The 24,423-nt window shown below is 48.1% G+C and overlaps 1 pseudogene; it reads left to right on the forward strand.

Moving 5' to 3' along the window:
- LOC150039509 (uridine phosphorylase 1-like) lies at positions 1-22,503 on the forward strand (annotated as a pseudogene).
- The last annotated feature ends 1,920 nt before the right edge of the window (positions 22,504-24,423 follow it).

Raw genomic sequence — 24,423 nt, forward strand, 5'->3', positions numbered from 1 at the left:
TCCCCCTGACCTGTTTGTTCAAGATAAGTGTTGTGCCACTGGCGCCATATGATTTTTCCTGCTTTTACTGTGGTTGATAGAAGAAAGAGAATCAGAGACTTCTAACCCAGGCTGACCTCCAACCTAGAGCCTCAGGTGAGCCTCCTAATGAACTGGGTTTGTAGGCTGAGTCCTAGGCACCTGGCTTCTAACTCATTTGGAAGAAAAACACATAGGTAGAGAATATTGGGAAGTTGCCCATGAGTTCTCAATAGCTCTTTCAGGGCTTGCATTAGTCCATGATATAGGGTGAGTAATGTTTGGAGGCATAGTTTTAATGGTGTGGGAACAATGCAAGGGTTTCAGGAATTCTCGGCACACACGTTACAACTGAGTGACACTCAAGTGTCAGGTATTTTCTGAAGCCATGTGTTTACATTGGAGAATGACAAAGTCCGTTCTGGTGAGCAAGCCAGCCATTCTGTCCTATGAGCTGTATTGTCTCCAGTCCTCACGGATGGTCTCTGCACTGGCTACTTCCTCCTCAGACAGGGCAAGAACAAGCATGTCCATGAGGGCAATAGCTGTGCAGCAACCAGGGCTGGCTTGGGCCTGGTGTCTAAGGCTGCCCTTATGCTGCCATACCCTGATGGAGGGGTTGGTGGGTGAGGATACACTCTCCTGCCAAACTTCTTCTTTTTTTGCTAGACCTATGGGCTGAAGTCAGGGCCTGAGTACTGCCTTGGGGCTTTCTGAAGGCTAGAGTTCTAACAGCACCACTTCTGGCTTTTTTTCTTTTTTTTTTGTTTTGCCTATGCATATATTTCCAAGGAATCGAACTCTGGTGTTCTTGCATTCTAGACGGCTCTCTACCACCGGTCCAAACTCCTGGGCCCCTGCCAACTTACTTATTTGCCTGTCCTAGCTATTGTTTTAGGACTCACTTTGATCCTGTGTGATGATCTGCACCAGCTCTAAGTCTTCTGGCTTGTATCCACGCACCTGGAATTTCTTGATAGCTTTCACGATGACATCTCGGGTCTTCTCCTGGTTGGTCACCTGGGTTGGATCAGGAAACAGGCCTTGAGAACTGGGTCCCAGGGGTCCCTCCCTGAAGTCAGTATCCAGGACTTCGGTGGAACCATCTCAGTGTTAAACATGAGAAATGCCATGGGGTGTCATGGGTGTGTTTTAACCCTTCCTTCCTGAAGAGGAGTCCATGCATTGAAGTTGGTTATTTAGTATTCTTAGTAGAGTTTACCAGCTCTTCCTGGATCTGCTTTCAAATTTTGGGCCCCTGAGATTTAGTGGAATACACAATAAACTCCAGAAACCCCAGGCAAGGGAGGAGCCAGCCAAGTGCCCAGTGCCTGCTCCTAGCCAGGTCTGGGGTGAGTTGGAGGATGCAGTGATGAACGACACCCCGTGGAGCCTTGATAAACTCCACTAACACTGAGAGTCCAGGAGAGAGGAAGTCGTTGCCTCCCCAGATGACTGCTCATGACACCCATTCTCCTTCCTGTGGGTGAGAGGACTGAACCAGATGCAGACACCAGACCCAGCATGAGGAAGGAGGGGCTCTGAATGTCATCTGCCCAGTTGAGTAGCTAGAAGAGCAGACATCTCTCTCTCCTGTGAGGAGTTTACTTGTGAGCAGATCTTTTAGCTCCATCATCTTCAGCACCCTGCCTTAGACATTCCTCATCTTCCCAGAACATAGGATCCCTATGTCTCGCTGTCCTCCAACCCAGATGTGATTGTCAGAAGAGCCTACTAAGTAATGTGCGAGGATTGTCTGTGAGACAGTAAACAGTCTCAACTGGCAATCGTGTTTATTCACTACTAATCTTGTGATCAAACACCAGCCTTTAGGTTGTTTCCTGGGGAAAGTGAAGTATCTAAACTATGCCCTCCAGAGCCTAGGATTTCCCCAATCTTTGTCCACATGCTTCCTCTCGGGACTCCTCACTGACCCTGCCTGAGGATCTATTCTTGCCTGGAGACTGGGCATAATTTTCCCTCCCTCTTTTTTAGGTCAGAAGAGCAGAAGGAAATGCAGCCGCCCAACTCACCTCAATGCTTCTGCATAGATGTCTGTTTTCCACAGGCAGCACCACCCTGATGACACACGAGTCTCCCAGCCTGAGATGGGGAGGCACGGATGAGCTGTCACTACTCTGCCCTGAGGTGCCGCTGTGAGTGTTGGCTGAATTGGTGTCCATTGTGCTGGTGTCTGTGGGTGAGGATTGGCTGGCAGAGGCCAAGCTGGTCATCCCAGTGGACCGGGAGGAGGATCCCTGGACCTGTGGATGACAGCAACATCAGGAGAAGTCCAGGTTTCCAACCAGGTCTAGGGCTTTCCTCTCAGGCAGTGGAAAGAGGACTATGGGCAAGACAGGAAGTCACCTTTTTTGGGTAGCCTGAGGATGTTTGTGAGATGCTCATGATGAGCTCTGGGTAGGAGCTGGAGGAGGGAGCTGACTGCACATTGCTGTCTGACTGCACTGCAGTGGTGTTTGTGCTGCTCATCTCAGGGCCAGCCTTGTCCTGCTCCATCCACTTCAACTGGGAGCTGCCACTGGTACTAGGTGCAGCACTCTGGGTCTGGTGGCTTTAGAGAGGGGTCAGCTTACTGAAGGAACTTCTCTCAGGACACACACAAGACCCTAGACTTCAAACACTGGGGACCTGAATCTCCACTCCATGATCTGGGTCAGTTAACATTTTCCCATTCCCTTATGTGATGGATGAATCACAGAGACAGAACTCAGTGTAAGCAGAGGGGCAGACACCCCAGAGAACTGAGTGCCAGACCTGGCTTCTCAAGGGAAATGTCTCATCCACAGCCTGTCTCATTCCCACACCCATCCCATCATCTTCCCTGGTTCTTGCCCATCAGTGGCCAGGTCCTTACTTCTTCCAGGCCTTCCAGATGCTGAAGCGCTTCTTGGTCGGAGGGCTTGCAGTGTCATTCTGTCCTGGAGGCTCCAGTGCACATGACAGGTCATAGCTAGGCAAGGGGTGTGAGGTGAGCTGACCAAATTGAAGCTTGGGACCTCCCAGATTCTGCTTCAATTCTGAGCCTGCCACCCACCTGGTCACTGCCCCTAGGGAGTGTAAGTCCTCAAGTCCAGACATGTGACACTCAGGATGGCACCACATCCCAGTGACAGGCGACTCTCCCTGTGCTAGTGCCTCCCAGCTCACCTGGCCTCCTCACTGAGCTGCTCCAGGTCTCTGAACCAGCCTAGAAACTTCTCGTCTGGGGTGATGTGTTCATAGCTGCAGCTTGCCTGTAGCTGCTTCAGTTGCTCCATGATTGCATATTCCTGGCCAGGGAGAGCATGAGGTGAGTGGAGGGCTGTGCTGTGATGCCCAGGGGAAGAGCATTCACCAGGCTTTGCTCTGGGAAGCCTCAGTGCATCAGGGTGCTGTGGCTCTCACAACTGTGTCCACACTCATTCACAGGAAGCTCTCCTCTCCCACTTCACATCCCCACCCTGTCGTCAGGAAAGATCTGCACTCTGAACCAAATTTCTCTACCGGTCATGGTGACTGAAGCTGACTCTGCTGCTGGTCCCCATCCAGCCAGGAGGGCACCTGAAACTCACCTTTCTCAATTTCTGAAAATGGATGACTCCCTCCTAGAAGGCAGAGAACAATGTGAGGAGAACCCCACCCTTCCTCCCTTCAGTCCTCCCTGTCAGGGGCTGGTCCTCTTCCATGGGACAGAGGGCATCTACATGTGCCTGTGAACCAAGTCCTAGATGGGACCTGGACACATCTCCAAAGAGATTCTGGGATCATCTTGTCCAAACCTTTTGAGGACATGGGGTGACTGAGGGCTCAGCTGAGCTGGACTCACTGGTGCTTGCTTGGCCTGTCCTTTGTTTTCCACTGATCCCAACTGCCCACTGTGCCCAGAGGAACTTGAGTCCCAGTTGTGCTATGTGCCCTAGCTCCCTATCCCAGCAGCTCTGGATATCCCTTCTTAAGATGGATGCAGTGTTATCTTAAGAAACTCTTCACTGTGCCATAACTCAGCACACAGCAGGAGACTTTCTGTCCCAACCCCAGCAGCTCAGTGATGTCCAGACTACTCACATCCAGGAAGTCCCTAAAGGCCGTGTCGATCATTCGGAAGTCTCCCAGGAAAGTTTTCAAGTAGGGCACGGTGCCCTTGATGTGAACCTGTGGAATTGGATGGGTTGATGTGCCATGGCCTAGGACCCCATTGCAGGCCTCCCCAGACAGCCTCCATCCTCACAGGGCCTTTCTTATCAGAGTCACCTGTTCTGGCCAATCTGTTAGAGCCCCTTCTCTGCACTTGGGATAATAAACAGTATAAGGGTGGCATTGACACCTCCCCAAGTTAAGGAGCCTCTGAAGGCCACCTGCCACACAGGCTTTGCCATGCTCTGGCTTCTCCTCCTCCTTTGTCTCTGGCAGCCACTCAGGACAAGGGATTATAAGAATCAAATCCCATGTGTATGGAGTTATTTCAGGCAGGGGAACAAGAGGTAAGATGAGCAAGCAGACCTCTCTTCTCTTCTCTTACAGGCACTCTTGGTGCGTTCAGGACACAGTCACTCACCATGTCCTCAGCCTGCCTCTGGCCTCTCTTGGCCTTCTTCTCCTTGGGGGCAAAGTCACCAGGCTCCTGTCACAATGGAGAGCAGAACTCCTGAGACATGTGTCCACTCAACCTTTGTCCCTGACCTGAGCATGGATGGTGCCAAAGCTAGTGCCACCTGCTGCTTTGTTCTGGTTAATTCTCTGCCTCAGCAGATCTGAGGGATGCCATGCTCTGAACTGGTCTCTCTCTGCCTGCTTCGTCATCTGCAAACTCTGCAAATAAATGACGTTCCTCTGAGCGCTATGGGATCCACTGGTTTCTCCCACTGTTGGTGCTGCCCTGAGTCTCTGTGCCAATGCCTTCTCTGGACTCCTGGAAATTTCTTTCTCCTCATTGTCTCATCAATCATCCAAATTCCTCAGTCTTCATAGGTGACAGGAGGGGACCGAGGAATAGGAAGGGATGGTGGCCTGTCCACTTCACTGTAGGCAATCATAGAAGAGACACTAACTCTGTGAGCAGGGTCCAGTCAGTGAGTGCTCCCATAATTGTCATGGGCCGGAGGGTAGAATAGTCCAGGAGGGAGAGGATTATGGACTTTCAGCTAACTTACTAACAAAAAGTTCTGGATTTCCTCACCTAGGGGAGGGGCTCTGAATCATGAGAAAGCTTCTTTCCCACAAAGCTCTTCCCTATGTGTCTGTGTCCTGGCAGAAATCTTTCTCTATGCATCTGGGTGGGGAGTTCCCCAGATATACTGTAGTGGACAAGCGGGTCAAGGCATTGAGGAGTCCAGTCTGTAGCCCTTCCCACTGAGGCTTCTGGAGTCGTGTGTGAAGGAGCTCAGTATGTTGGAATGTAGAGGTAGATACATCTTTTCCTTTCTTGATTTATGTGGGTGTCTCTATCGGAGCGACTAGTTTACTTGGGGGGTTTCATGGTTGAGTCTCAAGGTTAGGGCTCGCAGTCATGTCCAGCTGAGATTTCAGGGCTGAGTGAGCAGTGCCTGGCCTCCCTTGTCAAGAAAACCCCCAGCCACCTTCAGTTCCCCTGTCTAGTCCTTCTCTGTGTTTGTATGGCGGTGAGCAGCATCTGCTCTAGGGAGAACAGAGAGACCCAGTTCCTTCAGGTAGACATCCTGGCTCTGAATGTTAAGATCCAAACCAAGTGTGTGCTATGTCTCTTTGGCTCTAAGGACAGCTCTGAAATATCCCATGGCAGAGCAACTCACTCCTGAGCAGTGCAGCTGACTTACATACCAGGTACTCAGGAGCCTGAGATCGGGTGATCCCAGTTCAATCCACAGTCACTGAGTCTGTGAATTACAATCAACTCCAAACGTGGAGTGGGCTTGGGACTGAAAATGAAGAGCACTGAGTATTAAAAACGGTGGACAACAGCCATGCCCTGAGTTCAAGATCCAGAATGGAGAGAAAAAAAAAACAGGAAAGCATTTCTTTTTGGAACTGGATCCCACTTTTGCCTTCTTAGCCCTGTTCTTTCTGACCCCTTTCTCTCTACCTGAAAGAGTAGCACTTTGGTCCGGAAGTAAGAGCATGAAGGAGAAACGATCTCTGAGAGTTTCTCATAAATCTGCACGCTGTCTCTGTAGGAGGGACAGAGAGAAATGACAAATGGGAAAGTGAGAGAGAAGGGAGACAGGCTTGGTTTTCTTTTAGAGCCAGGCCTGCAAGTTGCCTGAACAGGAGGTTTTCAAATGATTGTATGAAGCTCCCAAGGACCCAGGAGCTGGAAGCAATTTCTTCTTCATGTCCCAGTGGAGTCCAGCCCAGTTGTATTAGACAACTGTGCTTGGATTTCCTTTGGACAGAAATGTAGAATTACCACAGAAATCCTGGACAGCTCCTCTGGGTCTCTGTCCAGCTTCAGTGAGACATTGCACTGAACATTTGCCGATGCCTGAACAGGCATAATGCAGGCACTGTCCCTGTTTTCCTGGCTAGCAGCCCAGGTCATACAGGCTTGGCTCTGGGGCTGGTGGTGAAGCTGGCTAGTCCCTGTGTGTGCACAGCTTCTGTGGAGAGAAGGACCCACCTGGAGACCTCTTGCCATGTGCTGTCCAGGCGCTGGATGGCGCTGCTGTGCAGAGCAGAGAGGATGGCATGGAGGGAGGAGAAGTTCCTGAGAACTCTGCATTCCTGCATGGGAAGGGTGTGTGAGCCTTGCATGCTACTGCTGCCACCTGATGCCTTGCTGGCTGGGCTAAGCCAGGGTCAGTACAAGGATTCTGGGGAGCTGCTTACAGGGCTTCAGAGGAGAGAGAGGGCTGACCAGGCCTGGGTGAAGTTGCCCCTGAGTCCTGAGTGTGAGGAAGGAGTGAGCACCATTGCATGTGTGGTATGTGGGAGTCCAGACAAGATGGCCTTGGGCAGGAGGCCCTGAAGTCCACACAGGGCTCTGAGCACATTGGAACACCTCAGAATATAAGACCCTGAAGGGAGAGTCTCTAGGCAGCAGTTGTGTCTTACCATGGCCACCGAGATCCAATGCTCTAGCACCCTAGCCCTGGAGCAGGGCTGCATGCTGTGGTCCCCTAAGCAGGTGGTGAGCACGCAGGAGAACACCTGGTCAAACTGTGTGAAGGTGGCCCGGATGGTGGGGGCCAAGTTCTCCATGTCGTGTCTGTCCTTCTGGGAAATGGCAGAATGCAGGCAGTGGTGGGGCACCACCTTCAGGAACAGCTCCTGCCAAAGGAAGGAGTGTCTCATTGCCTGGCACACAGCACAGTGCCCAGCCCCAGATTGGGTCCCGTAGTTGGGCTGAGAACTCTGGCTGTGTAGGGGTCTCTGAGGCTTAGGCATGGGTTTGTAGGGATGTCATGCCGTTTCGCAACCCTGGAGGGCACCTGAGTGTCCCTACCTCATGTCAGGGTCTGCTGTGCATGCCTGTCCTTTGGTTCATATCCACAGATGCTGCTTCTGTAGCACTTTCTGTTTTCTGCACTAGGCTCTGGCACACACACCAGAATCCTCATAATTGCTTGAGCTCATGTTGTCCCTGCCAAGTGTCGAGGAGCTGCGATTCTGGCTGCACCTCTCCACGCATAGCTCCTGGGACACAGAGGTGTCATATACACTTTAGTGTCTGCATTTAAAGAGTGTTGCTAGGAAGCTTGAGCCAAGGTGAAGCTCAGGCTGGATGAAAGCTTTTGCTCTAGGGGAAGGAGAAGGATGAGAAGGCAGCCATGCAGAGAAGGAAGCCCGGTCCACCCCGTGCTGCCCAGGGCCTCACCGAGTCCATCCTGGTGAGCTGCTCAGCCACCAACAGGGGAGGGAAATCTAAGACCTCATTCTTCTCCTTGTTCAGTCCCTCCCCTGTGCTCCTTGAAGAAGGACAGGAAGATCCTGTGAGGAAAGCATGCCGGGTCCTATTTCGATTCTCCATAAATTAAGGGATCCCACCCAAGCTGTGGACCAGGGGCCAGGTTGGTGGTTCCCAGGATATGGATTCCAGGGTCCCTTGGGGGTCTACCATGAGGCCAAGTTTCAAACTGGCTCCCAGTCAGCAGAGCAAAGGAGGCTGTTACTGCAGGTGACATAGCCTCAGAGTCCCGGGAAGACATGGCTGCCACCCACACCTGATGCTGCTGCTCCCATCTCGTGGTACAGTAGAGTCAAGGCTGACTTTGGGTGTTGGTCTAACCCTGGTAATGTTCCTGCAATTAGGCTGCACGCCAGAGCTTGGAGCTCAATGCTGCCCTCTTAGACAAACACTGGGCTAATGCTAGACCTGCAGGAGAAGACAAGGCCCTCTGCATGAGGATTTGTCCTGAGTCTTTGAAAAGAGAATAAAGACCCTCTTCCCTTTGACTTCCCAACCTGGATCCCTCTACCCATCCTCATTTTCAACTTCTCTGCACAGTCTCTATGTTCCAGCGTGTTTCTTCTTCCTGGCACAAGGCCTATATTAGAGCCTTCTCCACCCTCTGATGGCCCACATTCATCCCGCCTCTTTCCTCTGCCTTCCCACCCAGTTTCCACACCATCAGGCTGTGTCTGGCTGGGCTCTTGGGCCTCCATCTGAGCCAGGAGCAGTTGTGCACGGCTTTCCACGTGTGATCCAGTCATGTGCCTCTTCAGGTGAGCCAGCAACTGCTTGAGGCAGGCAAAGTGTGCAGGCTGGCAGAAGTCCTCCCCGTACTCGTCCAGCCACATGTCCAGGAGAGAAGAGAGGGCACTAGGGGCAGATGGGGGGCAGCAGAGTCAGAAACCTGGCCAGCGGCTACCCCAGACACTCTCAGCACTCATTTGAAATATGGACATCAGTATCTCCCCAAGCCAAGCTTCTTTGGTGGTGGAGGTAGTGACAGTGCTCAGGAACCAAGGAAGGATTGAAGGGAATTCCAGGGAGCCAGCACCCAATCATGGGAGGAGCAACTCTCCCCTCTCCAGGGAGCTCTCCATACTCCTGCAGCTCTCTAGTCCCTCCCCACTGCATGGAGTCTCCGTGGGGTCTGTTGTATGCCTGGAATGAACTGGCTGCTGGTTCACATCCACTGGTGATTCTACTGCCTCCGTTCCAAGAGCCACACGTGGGCTATCTCCCCACCTCACTGTTCTCTTGGTGACCCAGCCAGGCCTTCTACTCTGCCAGCCTTCCTAGGGTCAGCAGAAGTCCTAAAACATGACATCAATGCTCTAATCCTGTTTGCGAGGCCATGGTGAGGACAGGCAAGGCTGGGCATCAGGGGCTGTGGAGAGGATGGTTTGGCACAGGGCTCAGCTCTCCCAACAGCACTGTCGGTCATGGACACATATGCCTGCATATGTGGTCCTGCATACATATGCCACACTTCAACCCTGTGGTGAGAACGTCAAGATCTCTGGGATCCTGAGCTCGCCCACCACGCTACACTCAAACCTGGCTCCACTGTGCACACAGATGCCCTCCTTTGTGAGCAAAGTCCACTCACTTTCTGAGTTTGTCCTGTGGCATGCCATCCTGGCTGGAGAAAGGCAGGATTTCATCCTGTGTAGAGGAGTCCTTGAAGGCCTCACCTCTACTGAACCTGTGGAGGAATTGCACAGTTACTGGCTGTCTCTTCCTGGGTTTTATCCGGCTTGCAACAGTGCGGCTTATTTGTGCTTTCTCCCTACAAACATGTCCAGACCCGGAGGGGCTTCAACCTATGTGCAATGGAAAGGGACAAGCCTTTTCTCCCTTGAGAATCCTGTGGGCCGAGGGTCTCTCACTCTGCCTTCAGCTATCCCTGCTCTGTCTACGTGTAGTTGAGGAACCATTCTCCAAACAGGGAAAGTCTGCTTTGTCTGAGGGCTCAGAGCTTGGAGGCAGAAAGCTGTGTCCTGAGCAAGAAGGTCACAGGGCTGAGCCTACACTACCAGGGAGCACACAAGACATTTCCCATGGCCCTGGCATAACCTAAGATGCTTCTCTGCCCACCCCCACTCCACAGGATCAGAGTAGCCCTGAGAGTTGTGCAGGTCATTCCCAGGGTCCCGTGGAGAAAAAGAGTCCACTGCCCTTGCAGTTGGTACTCACGTTTGGAAGGGCAGGTCCAGGACGTGTTCGGTGCTGGTGAATTTTCGGTAAGTGGAGAGGAAGGTGGGGATGAAGAAGTGCTCCCCGGTGAGCTGGGCAGGCACCAAGTGTTCCACCAGCTGCTCCAGGGTGCCTGCCCTGCAGCCCTCGTCCTGGCTTGGAGCTTCATCCTGGAGTGGGACCAGGGGAATAGTTTAAGCTGAAACTAGGGAACCAAAGAGGACTCTGACATACAGTCCAGGGAATTACATTAAAATGACTTCCTATTCTCTCTATGCATGTCTTGCTGTCTGTCTCTGTATCTCTCTCCCTGTCTCTCTCAGTCTCTCTGTCTTATTCTCTTGTCACTCTCTGTCAGTCCTTCTGTCTCCATGTCTTTCTGTATGCCTCTCTCTGTGTCTGTGTCTGTCTGCCTTCCCCCCCCCTCTCTCTCTCTCTCTCTCTCACACACACACACACACACACACACACACACACACACACACACACACACACACACACACACAGAAATACACAGAGGGAAAGAGGGAAAGGTGAGCTGGTAATGACTGGAGACTTAGATGTGGTGGGCTTTCCAGCCACTTACTGGCCTCGGCCTCCATGTCACTTGTGGGTTACAATGACCCAGAAGTTTTCTCTGCCAGGACTGGCCTTGTTTGGACACACCTGTGCCAGACACCCTCTGCACTCTTCCATGAGGCCTGAGCCTCTCCCATTTGAGGCAAAATTGGCAAACATCTCCTTGAACGTCTGCTAGCCAGAGAAGTGAGTTGTGGGCTTCTGTTGACTGTGGGTGCTCCGATACCAAGGTTCTAAGTTCCATTGTGAAGGTAGTGAGGTCATCTGCGGAGGTCCCTTCAGTGGACTCCTTCCTTCTGACACACCCTCTCCAAAGGTCCCCTTCTCTATCCTCTTGCTGGCTCTGAGCAGGACATAGCTGTCCAGTGTTACCCCAGCACCTCAATTCTATGGTCCCGGGGTAGATCTGTGTGGAGTAGACACCACCCTGGAGGAGACACAATTGGGTTCTCAGCCTCATGGGACCCAAACTTAAACCCCTTTTCTGTCAAGTCCCACTCTGCTCCTCACTTGTCTTCTAAGACACGAAAGGGAAACCTTAAGATGAAGATTCCTGAGAGATGCTATGGACTCCCCAGTGGTCAGGCTTCAGGGTCAAGTCTCACCAGTTGCCATGCTGCAAGCAGAAAATCACTGAAGCTCAGGCCAAGGTACTCTGTCCCTGATACACAGTTGTTGTCTAGACAGGGCACAACCCCTTCCTTACTGGGCCCGGAGGATTGACACCTGGGTAGAGCATGCGTGAGTGTGTTCTCAAGGGAAGTGTGACTTCCTCATTTTGTGGCAGTCAGCAGTGGGTTTGGGGAACACTATTTCAGTATGGACCTGTGCGGCCATTTCCTGGTCTGGGAAGTGTGTTGTGTCATGTCTCTCCAGCCACAGGGCCCTCTTTTCTAACCTGCTCCTGGACACATGTGTGCTTCTGCTGTCTTCCTGGTGCCTTCATCGCTCCCCCCACATTCTCTCACTTATTCCTAGAGAGTTTGGCAGGGGCCTGAGAGACTGAATGGACATCTGCCCTCAGGAGTGAGGTGGAGGACTGGACCCCTCCTTCCTCCAGCTTGCAGAGGACCCCATGCAGCCCGCAGGCTCTCCCAGCTGCGGTCACATAGCTTGGATCCCATGAGCACCTGGGTATTGTCAAGGTCTCCAACCTTGCCCTTCCTGTGTTTAGGAATTTGTACTCAGGACCTGGACGTTGTTCTAGAGCTCTTTTTACTCAAAGCTAGAGTACTACAGCTTCAAGCCCTATGTCTACTTGGGGAGTTTTCAGTGGCTATGTGGCAGGAACATTTCATGTGGACTTTTCTCCACAGGCACCGTGATCCTCTGATCTCAGCCTCCCACTAGCACCAACCAGGCTCTCATTGTGGTTTTTATCCACATGTAAAGAATGTATACTATTTTCATAGATGCATAGAATGATTACAGTTACATAGGACATGGATTGAGTTCTTTTCCTTTTGTCCAGTGTCATTCCTTTCGCAAACTATCACCTTCCTGCTTCTGTTTCTACATGTGACTCGTCTCTAGATTTCTTTCAGTACAATGTCTATTGAGCATCAGTGATGAACATTTTCACATTTTGTCCTGAGTTCTATGTTCCTACCCAAGATAGACACCAAAACAAGTGTACAGAAAGAAATAAGAAAACAGAATCAGCAAAACCCCACAAGAAAAAACTGTTTTTCTATACAGTGTCGTTCATAGAGATATGTTTTTGAGTATGTATATATACCTATTGTTTAACACATACATACATCAGTATATATCTATCTATTTATATACATATGGCAAACAGATTAGTATATGGGGTAATTGTTTTGTTATATGTTTCAGCCTGGTCTTCACAGATGATTTAGTTGGGTTAACGTTTACTTTGCTGAGAGTGGATTGTTAACATCTATTGTTGAACGGAGCCATCATCTTTGGTTAGCCTCAAGACACTGTTTTAAAGTGTACATAATTGATTCATGAGTTTGTGCATTAATGTTTATTTACCTCTTCTTGGGTGTTTTCTCCTTGGATCATTCCCTTCATTAATATCCAGTGTCCTTCATTGTCTCTTTCACTGGTTTGAATCAGAATTCTGTTTTATTGTGTAACCTCATAGAAACCCCACATTCAGCCAGATATGAGGAGTGATGTGCATGTTTGGTATTTATTTAGGCTTGTTGTGCATCCTAGCAGTGGATCATTTTTGGAGAATGTTCTGTGTGCAGCTTCTTGAATGTGAGTTTCATGGTCATCTGGTGACATACTCCTTTGAGGCCTATTAGCCCCATTGGCATTATTTGAATTCAGAAATATGTTTGTCCATTTTCTGCAGTGAAATCACTTTTCTAGCAATTATTGGACTGCATAGAAGTCAGCATTACAGGACATCATAAGACATGGAACATCTGTACAAGAATGAAGCTTCTTTAACAGTGGAAGGGCCTACACACTGAGGAGAGTCATTAGATCTAGGGATGCTGGAACTCTCGACTACATAGAGCAGCTGCTTTCTATCTCCACTATGTTACATCATATGCTTGAGCTTCCTGAAAACACACACACACACACTCACACTCACACACACACACACACACACACTTATGTATAGTTATATATTTGTGCATCTCTCTCTTCTATGGATATAAGCAAGTAATTGTCAGAAGCCTTGACTGAATTGCCAAATCTAATTTTGCTTGTGTTTTACCAGTCTGGATATCTTTAAATCTATGCTTGAGAGCTCTCCTTAAACTTTATTTTTTCCTGTGACTAGTACTATAGCATTTGAGGCACAGGGTCACTACCTGCTTTTTTGGAGTAGTTATTTGGGGGTTGGTGTTTCATAGAGATTCTGGCCAAGGCGATACCTGTTGTTTCACAGGACCTCTTGCAGGTTTTTCTGTTTCTGTTGTACTGAGGAGTTGAACCTAGGTTTTTGTGCATGCCTGGCAAGCACTCTACCCCTAGGCCACATTCCCGGCCCTGAGCATTTAAATGGAATACCATGTGTTGTAAGTCCAGTGTATGTCCTCTGCAATTCCAGTGACATTTTCTATGAGAGGCTGCAGTCCTGCGTGGGTGGGTGACCACGGGTCTCTTGAACTTCATGCCTATGGGACGACCACCATTCATAAGGAGGATTGGATCAAGGTACTATTATCTCATTGAGTATCCTCCATACTCAATAATGTACTAACAAGGAGTCCACTTATTGAAAAATGAACTGTGATTAAGGTTTACAGGCTCATGGCTTGTCTATCTTACAAATAAGGTCTCGAGTTCAATGAATAACTGAAAAACAAACAAGCAAACAAACAATCCAAAAATCAACCGTCCTGTCATGCTTTGATTCATTCCTTTTCTAAGATGAAAGACACAGGCTCAGTGACAGTGGCTCATGCCTGCACTCTAGCTGCTATGGAGTCTGAGATGTGAAGGAGATTCAAAGGAAGCCTGAGGAGGAAATTCTGTGAGAGTTAAAGGTCCAAGTATCCACGTGGTACCATAGGAACGTGTGTCTCATGTGGTATAGTACTAACCTGAGAAAAGAAAGCTGAGGGGACTCCTGCCAAAAGAACTTAGCCCCTGGCAATGTTTGTGTTCCCTTAGGATGACTTTCACCTGGCCTTCCCTTTTGAGACCAAGCATATTCCTTATGTTTCGTCTTGTGTAGTGTGTCATCTCAGGTTTACACGAGTGTGGATTAGCCAGAGTCAGTGAATATGAGTACACATCTCTAATTTTTGTTTGTCATTCATTTAGTACGCATGCACATGACTATTGAAAAAGCATACTTAACAGCTCTACGCTAAAAAAAAAGGTACATGGTATACGCAAACATAGGGTCAGGTGAATTACTTAAAGAATTATTAACCACACATACACACAAGCCCACACATATGCACACACAGACACACACACACACACACACACACACACACACACACACATAGGGGAGGAGAGCCATTAATGACCAGGAAATTTACATATGTTCAGCTACCCAGACTCTCACTGCCCTGAACCTCCCCATGTCACCTGTGGGGTCCAATGACAGCATCTCCAGAAGTGTCCATGGCCAGGCCTGGCCTTGATTGGACACACGTGGGCCAGGCACCCTCTGCGCTCTTCCATGAGGCCGGAGCCTCTCCCATTTGAGAAAAATCGGGCAAACATCTCCTGAACATCTGCTAGCCACACAAGTGAGCAGTTGGGGGCTTGTGTTGACTGTGGGTGCCGGGATACCAAGGTTCTAAGTTCCACTGTGAAGGAAGTGAGGTCATCTGTGCAGGGCCCTTCAGTTGAGCCCTTCCTTCTGACACACCCTCCCCAGATGACCCCTTTTCTCACCACTTGATAATCCTGAGCATGACCTCATCCATTCAGCATTTCAGCAACTGTTTAATACTACTCTCCCCAGGTAGCCCTGGGCGCAGCAGCCACACCACCTTAGAGGAGATACAGATGGGCTCTGTGCCTCCTGGTGCCCCGTTCTGTATACCTCTTACCACAATTTCCAGAGTACTAAGCTGGTGACTTCAAAGAGATAGAACAGGGCAATGGATATTTGAGGAACCATAAAGGTTCTATGGGATGCCCAGTGGACAGGCGTCAGGGCTAAACTCCACCCTGTCCCAAGCTGCAAACAGAAAAGCACTGAGGCTCTGCCCAGTATGTTCTGACCACTGACACAGAGTCTCTCAGTCTACAGCCACCAGCCGGTTCTCACAGGGCCCTGAGATTGAGGCCTGGCTGAATCCTGTCTGTCTGATGGACTTAGGAAAATTTGATTTCGTCCAAGTGTGTGGCTTTCAGCAGTGGGTTAGGGGACATTGTATTTCAGCTTGGAAAGGTGATGTCATTTGCAGGCCCTATGATATTCCTTGGACACCTGTCCCTTCCTGTCCCCTCATCCACATTGACCTCTGGACTGGGATGCTCCTATTTATGCCTCCAGTGGAGCTTGGAAGACAGATATGAAGTGGTTAATGTTTGTGATTTTTCCTGGTGCCAGTTGTGAGGCTTACATTCTGGTTCTGGGCACTGTCCTTGAGGTTCTTGGCTCCAGGCTGGTACTCTGTCACTTCAGCCACTCTTCTACTTTTGACCTTTGAGTGTCAGGAACTTTTCTTCTGCAGATGGCTTGGAACCTCAGTGTCCACATCTCAGCCCCTGAGAAGCTATTAGTACAGTGGTTCCTCATTGGCGCTTGGTTTCTATCATGAATTTTCACTGTTGTGTATCACATCTCCTTTTCCTTTCAACTGCTGCACCCACTGTTGTTGTCGTGACCTTCTTGACAGGCCAATATCTGAAGGTCCTTTCGTGGACTCTATGTCATAGACCTTCGCGTGGCCTGCCGAGGAAAATACAAGCAGTGATGATGCCATTTCACTCCCTAGGATTCTCCTCTCTGCTGCTTGTCGTGAGCCTCATTCTGGTCTGGAATACTTTTCCTCTCTACGTCCATGATGGACCTGATATAGCCCATGAACACATGGCATTAAGTTTTTCCAGTGCTTTCTTGGGGCTCAGTGTTTGAACTCAGGTCTATGTTCTTGCACTGGTCCTCAGTACTTGGAGTGAGGAGTGAGGGAATAAATTAGGTCACTGTGAGTGTGCCCTTGTACGGGATATTGGGATGAGGGGGTCTTGTGTCTCTGTCTCTGTCTCTGTCTCTGTCTCTGTCTCTGTCTCTGTCTCTGTCTCTGTCTCTCTCTCTCTCTCTCTCTCTCTCTCTCTCTCTCTCTCTCCCTCTCTCCCTCTCTCCCTCTCTCCTTTTCCCTCTCCCTCTCCTCCTCTCTCTCTCTGTATCTCTGTCTTTGTCTCTGTCTCTCTCACTCTCTCCCCCTCTCCCCCCTCTCCCCTCTGTCTCTCTCTCAGTCTCTTTCTGTCTGTCTGTCTGTCTGTGTGTGTGTGTGTGTCTGTGTGTCACCCTCCCTCTCCCTCTCCCCCTCCCCCGTCCCTCCCTCCGTCCCTCCCTCCGTCCGTCCCTCCCTCCCTCCCTCCCCCTCCCTGTTTCTCTCTCTCTCTCTCTCTCTCTCTCTCTCTCTCTCTCTCTCTCTCTCTCTCTCTCTCTCTCTCTCTCTCTCTCCCCCTGTATCTCTCTCCCTGTATCTCTTCCAGACCCTGTATGGTACATCGGCCTCAATTTTTAATTATATTTTAATGTCAGGGAGATGGTTGGGGGATTACAGTTACATTCTTCACACATTGGTACATAACTTCTTGAACACTGATTCCCCTTCCTATGTTTTCTCATTTTTCATCCCGCAACCCCTACTCAATCATTTTGTGTTTCCCCATTCCTTCTCTATTTCAATGAAACAAGTAAAGTATATAAAATATATCATAAACCCCCTCTTCAACTACATGGTGCTATCATGATGTACTGTGCACAAAGCAGTATAGCCAACAGATACATTGACCTGAACCATGAGGCAATATAAACCGTTTTTCCTTTTCAGTGGGTGTTCTCAATTGTTTGAGGACAGGTATCTGACTCTCCAGGTGAAGTGAGTTTTCCATTGAGATGCCTACAGGAGGCTTTCAGGATCCCAATCAGACAAGATTAGAGAAAAAGAAGAACTAGATAATATTTCAAGCCCTGAACATACACAACATGGAATATGAAAATTAGAAGAGACAAACTGCAAGAAACATGGGGATATCATTTCATATTAATAAAGAAAATGATCTCTTAAGAAGAGGTAACAATTTTCACACATGTAGCCCTCCTATTGGCGCATCTAAACTAATGAAGCAAACAGCACTGCATTTGCTAGTGCAGATGGATTCCAACCTAGTGTTAGTGGGTTGTGGTGATACCTCAGTCTCCAGCAGGCAGGATACCCAGACCACTCCTGGCCTCAAAGCATGAGATATCAGAATTGAATGGCACTAAACAACCAAATGACTTAATGGACAAATATAGGCTATTTTTTATCTTTCATTGTGATTAATAAAGGGTTACATTATATTCACCAGACTGAATGTGTATAACTTCACAAACATTGATACCCTTTCTTATGGCATGGTCCCCATTTCCCTCCCACTCTCCCCTGCTTATTTTGATTTCCCCCCTTCCCTATCTAACTTCAAATATCCAATTAAGCACATATAGAATATATCAGATAACAAGGTGAAATATTGTAACAATACGAGTTAACCAAGGGATGGCAAAGAGATGAGAGATAACATAGTACATTAAGGACAACAGTCACTCATTTTATGGCTTATCCTGGAGGTCCTTACATTTAGTGTCATACTATTTGGCCTAATATCTCTAGATTTTGTTCTATTGTCAATCTCTGCTAGGAGAGCCCAAGGTTTCTACTGATGATGACAAATGGAGGAGACTTGGTGTTAGAGCGATATAAACTGACTTACTTCAGTGTTGTCCCACCATACCTTATATGATGTAGACATGGTGTAGATTGTTATGCTTTGTTCTTTAGGCAAATGTATTTTTTATTTTTTATTTCATTGTATAGACGGGTTACAGCTATATTTGCCAGATCAAAGGTGCGTTACTTCTCACACATTGATATCCCTTCTTATGTTTTTGTCTCCATTTCCCTCCCACACCTCCTCACCTCATTTTTCCCCTCCTATTTCAAATAAATAGGTAAACGTCTATATAATTCACCAGGTACCAAAGTGGAATAATGTAACAATAAATGATTAACCAAAGGGCAATACAAGAGTGAAAATCATAATGCATAAATAATAACAGTCACTTATATTTAAGCGCTTGAGGAAAATGTATTTCTTAAAAAGAAAGTCTGTATATGTTTAATAATCTTAATTCCACCTGTGACTCACTGAATTCTCACATGTGAAACTTGGGCAGAAATGTCTGTAAGACTCTTTATTTTCAATTAACCAGCAAAAAAGACGTGTGTGTGTGGATTGAGTGACAGAGTACCAGTTCTGAGTGAAGGAGTCAAGTGAGAGCAAAAATGAAAAATGGGGCCAGGTGCTGGTGGCTCTTTCTGTAATCCTATAATCCTAGCTACTCAGGGGGCTGAGATCTGAGGATCAAGGTTCTCAAAGCCAGCTGGAGCAGGAAAGACCATGAGAGGCTCTTATTTCTAATTAACCACCAGAAAACCAGCAGTGGTGCTGTGGCTCAGGTGATAGAGTGCTAGTCTTGAGCAGAAGAGCTCAAGGACACCACCCAGGTGCAGAATGTAAGCCTCATGATCCACCAAAAATAAAGCCAATCAAACCGGGCACAATGGCTATAATCCTATCTCCTCAAGAAGCTGAGATCTGAGTATCATGGTTCAAAGCCATCCGGGGCACTAAAGGCTGTGACACTTGATGGAAAGTAGGTCTTGGCACTCATCTATGTTTTTAATGTTTCATATTGTATTTGGACTTGTTTTAATGATTCATGGGAAATAACTGACATATCCCTGGCATCTTGAGTAAAGGTCTCTTGAATTATATCTCCTCTCACCATTATATGAAAATCAAAATTTAGAGCTGGGTGCTGGTGGCTCATACCCATAATCCTAGTGACTCAGAAAGGTGAGATCCTGAGGATTACATTTGATGCTAGCTTGGGCACAAATGTGTGTAAGACTCTTTATTTTCAAGTAACCAGCGAAAAGGGGGATGTGTGGGTGCGGATCAAGTGGCAGAGTACCAGGTTTGAGTGAAAGAGCCAAGTGACAGCTTGAGTTCAAGTGCAACTTTGAGCACAAAAAATGAAAACAAATAATAATTCGAGGAAGAAGTATATTCGAATTGCTATGAAAACTGAAGTCAGCATGGCTTATAAATAATAGATATTTAGTTGTCACTTCTGGAGGCTGGACCCTAGGAGAATCAGCATCTGATGGAGATCCAGTGCCTTCTTTATGGACTTTTCACTGCTATGACCATACAATAGGAGGGGCAATTCAGGGCTGGGTTCTCTGGTCTTCATTTTGTTTTGTGTCAGTACTAGGGCTTGAACTCAGAGCTCTGGCTTTCAGTCTGCTTTCTTTCTAACCCACAGAGAGGTGGACCTCTATCAATCTAGCCAGATCTCCAGTTTGGCATCTTGTGGCTCATTGGAGATGGAACCTCTCAGACTTTCCTGCACAGGTTGATTTTGAACTTCAAAAGAACTTTTCAGTCCTTGGTCTTCTGAATAGCTAGGAATGCAGAAGTGTCACTGGTGCCCCACCTGTGAGTTGTTTTTCTATAAGGGCATTAATCCTGTTCATGAGGACTCGACTTTCTGTCACCTAGCCACGTTCAGAAACTGCAAAGCCCTCCTTGCCTTGGGGACTGAGTAGGATTTGAAAATCCAAGTTAGAGACATGCATTCATTCCCTAACACTGCTTAGATCCCATATAAACTTACTACAGAACAAAACAAGGAACAGAATGACACACTTATGAACTTGAAAATACTCTGGAAGGATTTGGTCCAAACCTGGGACCCAATGAAACCTAACAGTGCCGCAGTGATAGAGGATAAGCAGCTTGGTCAGAAGTTGGCTCTAGTGAAGTCAGCTTTAGGATGCATGGAGTTTAGGATACTCGGCTTACAAACACTGACTTAATAAAGAACTAAAGCAAGAGCTAAGCAGTGATGATTACCTACATGGTGGAGTGCCAGGCAATGAAGAACATAATAAAAGGTGAAAGATTTATATGATCTAAAGAGAAACCAGAGTATATTCCATTTTATTGTGTGTTGTTGGTCATGGGACTTGAACTCTGGGCCTGGGCCCTGAGCTCTTCAGCTCAAGGTTCTCACCCTTGAGCCACAGTGCCACTCCCCAATGAAGAAAATAGTAAGGATTAGAAGACATACCTCTGAGAAGGGGCCCAAAGATTCCTGGGTATTTCCAACACTCTTCTTGGAGCTTTTGTATGTTTTCTTCAGTGTTTGCATGTGATTGATCATTTCAAAGAGCATTCATTCATTCATTCATTCACTCAATTACTTTTGTTCTGGTTCTGGAGCTTGAACTCCAGGCCTTGAACTCTCACTTGGCTTTTTATTTTCTTCAGGATGGCAATCTACTACTTGAGCCCCACTTCCATTGTAGTTTTTTGTCTGCCCCAGCTGGCTTTGCATGATGATCGTTCTATCTCATTCTCCTAAGTTGTTAGGATTCCGAGATGTGATGGATCCTGGTCTTTTCTCCCTGATCTGTGCTGTGCCGTGCCTGAGCCTCCAGCACAGCTGTGAACATCTGCTTCTTCCTCAGGTCTGTTGCTGGCGCCATGGTCATTACCAGGCAGGCAGTGGATGCCTGCTTCTAGCCGGAGTTTGAGCAGCTTGTCCTGGGGAAACGGGTCATTCGAAGTACCAACCTGGATGAGCAGCTGGTGCAGGAGCTGGTGCTGCAGACCTGAGCAAGCTCACTACTATGGTGGGAAACACCATGTGCACTTTGGACTTCTATGAAGGTGCGTGGTGTGTGTGGGGGGGTGAAATCTAGACTCAAGAGCCCCTCCTTTCCCTGATTCTGCTTCTAAGGATGTCCAGGGTGGGCTGTCAGCACCTTGCCTGTCACCCCATCTCAGCCTTTTCCTGGTGGAGATAGCAGTGGCTAGGAGCAATGCTAGGAGCAGGCAGGAGCTGGGGGAGCCGCCCCTGCATCCATGCTGAGTGAGGGCAGAGCGCCACCGTGTGATAGCAGCTGACACTACAGAGTCCCCATGTGTGTGCTGCAGGAAGAGGCCGCCTGGATGATGCCCTCTGCTCCTACATGGAAAAGGACAAGCAGGCCTCCCTTCAAGCTGCCCACGCATCTGGCATCTGAAACATCGAGATGGAATCTTCGGTGTTTGCAGCCATGTGGAGTATGTGTGGCCTTTGTTGTAAGCAGGTACATGATGGCCTCTGGGCATCCTTCTTCCTCCATCTCTGCTCTGCTGGCCAATCCTGAAGTCCAAGCCACCTCTTCCTACCCCACCCAAATCTATGTCTTTGGCTTTTATGCACTGGGCTCACAGGTCAGTTTCACACCGAGCTGATACCCTTGCACCCTTGGGGAAAATGTTGTGTGATGGTGACAGCATCGTTGGTGTCCCCGTAGTCTTCCCTTGGTCAAATCACCTTAGGCTTCTAGGCTGTACAGAACAGGTGAGAGCCTGCCTTGCAATTGGCTCAGACATTAACTTATTTCCTTCTGATAGGCTAAGGTATGAAGTCAGAGTTTGATGTCTTCTCTTGCCATGTAGGTGCGCTACCAAGTGAGCCATGCTCCCGTCCTTTTTATTGCTGTGTATATTTCAGATAGAGTCTGGAGTTTGGCCAGGCCACTTTGCATTGTAATCTTCTACCTATCTTGTAACTGGGAGTGTAGCCCTGAAACCCCACAACTCCTTTGAGGCGGGATCTCAAACCTTTACCCTATTGGCTATGAACCATTTTCCTCCTCACCTCCATCTCCCAAGTAGCTAGGATGACAGGTGTAGGCCACTGTCCCTGGCCTAGTAGGACTTTTCTTTTAGAAGCGAGGAAAGAGGTGGGGGAGACCTAGGACAAGGTGATGCTTGTAAGGGCAAAGCTTCTAGAGTTCCTGAGCCAACCATGGTGCCTTTCCCTGCTTGCTTCATCCCCCATCCTCTCCTGAGTCAGAGTGGACCTAGCAGACTTGCCTAGGGCATGCACAGGCTGAGGCTCCCAGCTCCCTGCTTGGTCTGATTCTTGTGAATGAAGCTAGAGATCTGGCCCTTGGGGTTGACAGGGTCTTTGTGTTTGGCAGTTGTGGTGGTGTGCATCACCCTCCTGGACCACCTCCAGGGATCCAGATCAGCAGCCCTCACGAGGTGCTTGCTGAGTATCAGCAGAGGCCACAGCGCTGGTGAGCTACTTCATCAAGAAGAGTCTGGGAAAAGCCTGAGGCTTAGAGACAAGCTGTCCCCAGGTCTGTCCATTCAAACGGATGTCCAAAGTCTCCTTTTTTTGTGATTCAGTGTGTGGGCTGGTGGCCCATGCTTTAGGAGGCTCAGATCACATTCTACCTTCAGAATAGACATCCATGACCCTACTCAACTAAATTTTTCATGGGGACAGCTTCTCACTAAACTTTTTTTTCCAGGATTCTCTCAAAGTGTGATCCTTCAGGTGTCCAAATCCCTCAATCTCTGGTTCCAAATTACTGTCTCTATGCATGGGATTACCTGACTGTTAAATTTCTATTTCATATCCTACTTTGATTAATTTGGAAGAACATATACTATAAAGAAAATGACGTACATGCCAGATGGATGGATTTATGTGTTCATTCATTCCCCACTGATGGCTTACTGTGGAGCAAGATTACATGAGATAGTAGACATGAAAGAACAGGATTTCATTTCACTTCTTCCCTTCAGATTAGTTCCATTCAGTTCACAATTTCCCAGTGCAATAGGAGACAGAGACCCAAATGTTATGGAAGGCAATCGTCTCAAAATAACCCCTGAACTTTGAGCTGTGTTTCAAGAGGTAGAGTGCTAGCCTTGAGCAAAAGGAACAGTGACTAGGCTCTGAGGTCAAGCCCCAAGACCAGCACACACACACACACACACACACACACACACACACACACACACACACACCTCAAACAAAAAGTTTGACTAGATCCTTCATTTTTCTTTACTTTAATATAGTTCACTGTGCACGCCTCTACTTTATAATGATTCACTCATCCTGATAATGGGAGAACAAGGATACATTGTGGAGGTAAGGCAGCTTCTCTGGGCTTTAGGATACTATGTGCAGACAGCAGAGCCACAGTGTGAATGGGAAAGAGGAGCTGTGCAGGAAGTACTCTCTGCCTTTGCAACATTTCCCTTATTGTCCCGACAAATGTTTCATTGGCTAAAACACTTCAGCTCCTGGAAAGGTGTGTGAGCTGGCAGGGACACACAAGGTGAGGATACCAATGGCCACCTCACCAGAATATAGGGAAGACCTCAAGATAGGTGTGAAAGACTTGGTAGGGACTGTAGCCCACAGCAGCATCTCCTAGATGAAGACAGGTGCATTTGCCTCCTGGCCTGGTTGCGGTCCCCTTATTCAGAAGACTCTGCTACATTTTCCCCTTTATTTGTATCTCCAGGATCTTTAGCTTCTACTGATAAAACAATTAAGAGAATGCAACTTCTTATCCCCTACAGCAGACAGTTCCAAACAAAAACCAGTAGCTTGATTTCCTATATGACTATTTTCATATAGGATATTTTGTGAGAGGAAAAAGAAGTCTTGAGTCAAATCAATGCCTCCCATGAATAAATGAGCATGTGGAGTTGAGGTACTCTTTTATCTATACCTGGGCTCTGAATTAAAAAATAAACTTTGTCCTGAATGTGGTAACTTAAGAATGGTCATTGGCAGCTAAGGGTCTAGATGCCACTGTCTTAATATAAACATAATTACAATGGTGAATATAGCACTGTCAGGACAAAGGAAAATTATGTTCAGAATCAAAGATTAGCAAGACTTTGTCTTCCTTGTGTTTTGATTTCTCTTCCCTTTAAATATGAGGTCATTTTTAACTCATGAGGAGAATTTGCATCCATAGACAAAATGCATTGTCTTCCGTGAGGATCCAGAAAGGAATTAGAATGACAGAGGCAGGATAAGTTCTGTGACCAGGTAGTAGGAGGTGCTAATGTTGCAAGGTTAATCCAGTATGCAAGATGCAGAAAAGCCACTTTCTCTTTGTCCTATTTTTTTGTCAGTCTTGGGGGGGCTTGAACTCAGGGCCTATGTCCTGTTCCTGAGCAGCATGTGCTCAAGGGTAACACTTCAAACATTTTCTGTTAATGTGGTGCTA

This window comes from Megascapheus bottae, unplaced genomic scaffold, assembly GCF_031878675.1.
Source record: "Megascapheus bottae isolate mThoBot1 unplaced genomic scaffold, mThoBot2.hap1 HAP1_SCAFFOLD_91, whole genome shotgun sequence".
Classification (NCBI taxonomy): domain Eukaryota; kingdom Metazoa; phylum Chordata; class Mammalia; order Rodentia; family Geomyidae; genus Megascapheus; species Megascapheus bottae.